The sequence below is a fragment of the Diospyros lotus genome, chromosome 6 (genome assembly GCF_014633365.1).
Source record: "Diospyros lotus cultivar Yz01 chromosome 6, ASM1463336v1, whole genome shotgun sequence".
Lineage (NCBI taxonomy): Eukaryota > Viridiplantae > Streptophyta > Magnoliopsida > Ericales > Ebenaceae > Diospyros > Diospyros lotus.
The window spans coordinates 32,732,823-32,738,822 of NC_068343.1; positions in this window are offsets into that span (position 1 = coordinate 32,732,823).

Consider the following 6,000-nt stretch of genomic DNA (forward strand, 5'->3'; position numbering starts at 1 on the left):
ATCATGCACATTTAAACATTTCAATAACATATTCACTTATGAGCCCATTCATGCACATATGCATATCTTCAATCACATCCTAGCATTTTGGAGGGTTGAGTGATGCTAGAGGGAGCAATTAATAGCAACTTAGATCAACAATCATGCTTAATTTAGATTGAGGGAAGCCTTAACCAACTCAAATCATAATCAAATTATAGGGTATTATATATCAAATCAAATATCTCGAAATCTAGTTTATGACGCTTCAAATGGATCGCAATTCTGAGTTTTACGTCAAAAGTTATGCTCAAAATAGTGCAACACGCACAGTGCTAAAAAAAAATGAATAGTCGACTTTTGGAGAAGGAATAGTCGACTAAAGCTTAGTCGAGTAAGAATTAATGCTTAGTCGACTAATCAACCCCTATTAGTCGACTAGGCCGAGGGTTGGCACCAAAATATGAGAAAACAAGTTTCTATTGAGTCGACTAAATCCCAAAAATAGTCGACTCAACGCACACAAACACACGAAATGACCCCAAAACAATCACCACTAGCTTCCTAACCCACAAAAGTCATTCCTTGAATGAAAAATAGGGTGAACAAACCCCAACGAGACTAACACAAAGACCAAACAAAAGCTTTGACATAACATACGGTTCAAAGAAAAAATATATAATCGATACCAAAAATAATTTTTATTAATGAGTGGACCAAGAACCATGAAACATTTCAACATCACAATGGAAAATAAGGAAAGCTTGCACAAAATAAAATAAGAGTGCAAGAAGAACTTGCCTTTGAAGATGCTTGAACTGAAGAAAAGAAAAGAAAGAAGCCTCCTCAGTTACAACCTTAAAGCTCCCAACAGGAAAAAAAAATATGGAAGAAGAAGAAAAAGAAAGCCATGAGAAAGAGAGAGAGAAAGAAAGATTGGGAAATGAAAAAATAAAGAATTAAACAAGGCACGGGGAGGTGAGGGGGAGGGAATGGTTTGCCAACCACACTCCCCTTTACTTTTACCATATTGCCCTCCACATAAAACACACACACACAAATATCTCATGCCCCTTATGGTCATTTTGCATTTTCTTATTTCTTTTCTATTTTTGTCCTTCCACTCATATAAATACATGGGCCCAGACCCAAATCATTGGCCTAATTAAATATAATGGCTCATTTTCATCATAAACCCCAATGGGCTTTATAACTACACTTAATTTGATATGCAAAATTTTACATTTGGATTTAACCCAATTTCAAAGCCCCAATTCATTAGAAATGGGCTTACTTTAGCTTCCTATATATAATAATAACACTTATAATTTATCCACAAAATTTACTTACATAAATTTGCCTCATAAAAATATTTTCCACATTTATTCTAATAGGGCAAAATTTTCAATTCCCATAAATAACATATTAATAACTCCTAGACCCACTTACGGATCGTTACAAGGGTAGCTCGAGGGTTTATAGGATTGTGTTCATGTTTTTAGATTTTGGTTGATGGATAAAGTTGTTACCATCAATTTAGTATTTTTGTAATCTCTTAAACCTTTATGTTGCAAATTCTCTTAATCTCATTGACTAAGTCATCTAATATAATTTGTCGCATTAACAATTATAGATGAAATATAATGACAATAATTGGTATTCTAGAATTAAAATTAAATAAAAATTCATAGAATTAAAAGTTGAATCTAAATTTTGTAACATTGTTACAAATAAAAAATAATAATGAAAACAATGTAAAAGTTGAGTTTTTTTATGATTTACTCTTTAACTAAACGGCTATATGTAACAATGGTAATATTACTTTGTTTTTATGATTATTATAATCATTATTTGATTGTGAATACTCCAAATTTAATTTGATTGACATGTGTGCATCTTATTATATTTAGTCTAGAAGTAAATTTGGGTTCAACTCAAGTAGATCCATCCATAATAAGTTTTCGATCCAATTTTAAATCTAGATCTACAAAGTTATGTGCGATTGCAGAAACAACTGCTAATGGCATCATTTCCTCTTTTCACGAGGAAGTGAGCAAATAGTTTATCTATCTCTAGTATAACTCTTTAAAAAATAGAAAAAAAAAAAAAAAAAAGGTTGATCCGAAAGAAAACTCTATGTATGAGACACTTAGGTTGTGGAAATACACGTTATCCATTATGACTTCAATTAACTAGTGATTCAACCTATTGATCCAATCTCCGCTGTGTAATCAAGTAAGTGTGGTTTAATATTTTTTTAAATTCATTTATTTAATCATTTCCAACATTAGTATTAGAGCATCATTGGTTGTTTTCTGATTAAGCAATGTGTGTATATACTTATGTTTAGCGTTTCATATACAAAGGATCCACAGTCACTATTTGTGTATATATAACATATAGATGTGTTAATATACACATAAAGATGCGTATTGTTGTACAAAAAAATCTTGTTGTATAAAATTGTAAAAGAAATACCAGAATCAAAAGGTCATCTTCTTCGTGCGGATGACTGCTTGTCATGCCTACCTTCTTCGGTGACTGCAACAACTGCCACCAACTTATCTTCTTCTTGGGTCTTCTTCGTGTGGCTTCATGGCTGCAGATGATGAAGATACAGATGAAGATGGTAGTGGCGGTAAAGCAACGAACCAGAAAAAGGGTTGGTGCTTCAAATATTCTATTGTGAAATTGGAAGTTCACTTAAGAAGTGTCTCTGCAAATTAGAAAAGCTTTGATTATCTCTGAATTGTCATGTCAATCATAATGCTATCTTTTTCCTCCGGTTCAATGTAAAGGTGATTGGACAATGTGTGAAATTGGAATGCAAACCCAAATTGACATGAAATGCAAATACAAAAAAAATAAACTCAAATTGAAATAAAAGTGAAATTGAAATGACAAAGATTTCTAGAGAATACACATTGTCAATTTAAGGTTATATTTGGTTTTTTTGAAATTTTTCAAAAGATGTTTTTTTGTAAGTTAAGGCTTTGTTTGGTTAATTCTAAATTATTTTTTATGATAGTTTAATTTAAAAAATATTAAATTTTATTAGTTAACAATAAAATAAATATTATTATTAGTTAATATTTTTTAATGACATATTTTGAGGTTCTTAATTAACCATAAGTGGATGTGTCCATAAATTACATTTTTTTTTGTACAATATTATTTAAAGAATTTGTTTGTCAAATTCTTATTTTGTCATTTTTTCTTTAATTTGTTTTTAGGAAAATAACATGAATAAGAACCCCAAGAATTATCCAAACTGTTGCTCAAAGAGCCCAAGTTATTGAAATGAAAAGGTAGCTAGATAATTATCGGATAATGAAAGGATAAAATATACATAAGCACCTCATCATTATGTGTGACATGATGCAAAAACTTATATTTGTCAGTTATAGGGGATTATGGATTGAAGAAGAACAGTATCAATTTTTGTTTACCATGTTGTTGCCACATAACAAGGAATTAATAGGCTAGTATTTGGGGATAATTATGAAATTTGAAGTATGAAAATTTAGTATGTCCTTAAGGAATAAGAGTCAATAGAAGCTCTAAATGAGACTATGGTGGAGCTTGCTGAAAAAATCAATGCACAGCGTAGGAGGGACATAGAGGCTTACAATGCCTGAAAGAAAAAGAACGTCACTACTCGCATTATGTTACTTAGCAATATAGAGAATGACATTATGCAATAATTCAAGAAGCATGAGCTGGCGCACGAAATGTGGAATGCTTTTAAAAAGCAGTTTAGGGCGACTTCGGTTGCAAATGTATGACAACTAACCATTAAGTTTGATACTAACAAAAAGCGCCCAAACCACAACATGAGACAGCATATTCGAGAAATGACCAATATGGTCAATGAACTTAAGGATGCTGATGTGAACCTCATTGATGAACAGTAAGTGCAAGTTGTTATCATATCTCTACCCCACAACTGGGAACATATGAAAATTTTGCTTACTCATAACGTGAACATAAAGACAATGGTCGATGCTTCACGCCATTTGAAGTTAGAAGATGACCATATCGAGGCCTCTAGACCTAATAACTGATGTCTATACGATGACATCTAGCTCCAAAGGCTCTCCCAAGTTTAAACGTAAATTTCCTTACAAATGAAAGAAAGGAAATCATATCCCAAAGAAAAGCAAATGTGCTCGTTTTGAAAAATCTGAGAGTCACCATGGCAAAGGTAAAGGACCAGCTCGTAATCCCTCCAAAAAGAAGAACATGACGAATGTAAAGTGCTATAATTGTGGAAATAAAGGACACTTTGCACGTGACTGCAATGAACCAAAAAAGGTACAGACCTTAAATGTATTTTCAAATGCTATATATGTTTTGAGTTCAGTACTCTTGACTGAATCTAATTTTTAGTGGACTGTTGATTCAGGAGCCACAGACCATGTAACGAGAGACAGAAGTTCCTTCATGAAATATCGTCGAATACCATGTGGAACTAAGTGGATCTATGTGAAAAACAATACAAGAGTTAAAATTAAAGGTATTAGAACCTGCAAGTTGTTAATGCGTGATGGTCAAACCTTGTATTTATATGATGTATTGTTTACACCAGAAATTCAACAAAATCTTGTTTCTGTACCTGTTCTTCTTAGTTGTGACTTTGCTATGTATTTCCATGACACGATGGTTGAACTATTTTTAAATTCAATATATTATGGTTATGGTAATTTACAAAATGGTTTAATTGTACTTGATGTATATTATGTTTCATGTTGTAAATTACAAAGTATTAGTTTTTCCCTCATTACTTCTTCTAGAAATTCGCATGAAGAAGAGAATATATGGCATGCGAGATTAGGCCATATAGGATAACATAGATTGGATAGATTAGCAAAAGAAGACTTATTGGGCCAAAATTCAAAAGGGAATCTACCAACTTGTGAAAGTTGTCTGGTAAGGAAAATGGTAAGGAAACCATTTGGTAAAATGATTAGAGCTAAAAATCCATTGCAATTAATTCACTCTGACATATGTGGGCCAATGAATTTCAGGGCCAGGAATATAGGTGTTTATTTCATCACTTTCACTAATGACTATACTCGTTTTGGCTTTGTCTATTTGATTTCTCATAAGTTTGAAGCTTTAGAATGCTTCAAAAAATATTTGAACTTAGTTAAAAATCAATTAGACAGAAAAGTTAAAGCATTAAGAACCGATAGAGGTCACGAGTATTTGTATGAATAATTTAAATTGTTGTGTGATGAAAAAGGAATTGAGAGACAATTGACCATTTCATATACTCCACAACAAAATGGTGTTACGGAAAGAAGAAATATAACTCTTCTAGAAATTGTTAGGTCAATGATGGCAGGGGCAAAATTGTCAATCACTTTTTAGGGTGATGAATTGTTGACAGATGCCTATCTACTCAATTTAGTATCCTCCAAATCTGTACCTTCTACCCCATATGAGTTATGGACTGGAAGAAAACTTGATCTAAGTCATTTAAAACCCTGGAGATGTGCAGCCTATGTTCATGATTCTTCTCACAAATGTGGAAAGTTGGGCTCGAGAGGCAAAAATAGTATATATGTAAGATACTCAACACACTCAAAGGGATATGTCTTTATTGATGATCAGGCAAGTGTGAGTGTAACGCCCCGCTTTCTCGGGTGCGTTATAAATTGGGACAATTCCGGGACAATAAAATTTTTCTTTCAAACACTAAACCTAAATCACATCATTCCTCGAATCCGTCCCAGCATTCCCAATCATTTTTCTCGAAAGAGAATCAGTATACACATCAAATGCGGAAGCAATGATCGAAACTTGATATCTTAACATTAATCATAAATAAATTCTTACATCTTCAACATTTTTCAAAACGTTCAGAATCTAAAAAAGCAGAACTTAATACAGGGGCTACGTAACATACATTTCATTCTTCATGCACTCTGCTAAGTGTCTTATCATGCCTATTTATCCTTGTATTTGCTACAATCTCCACCTGGAACATTTGAATATTCCAGGGGCAAAGCCCAAGTT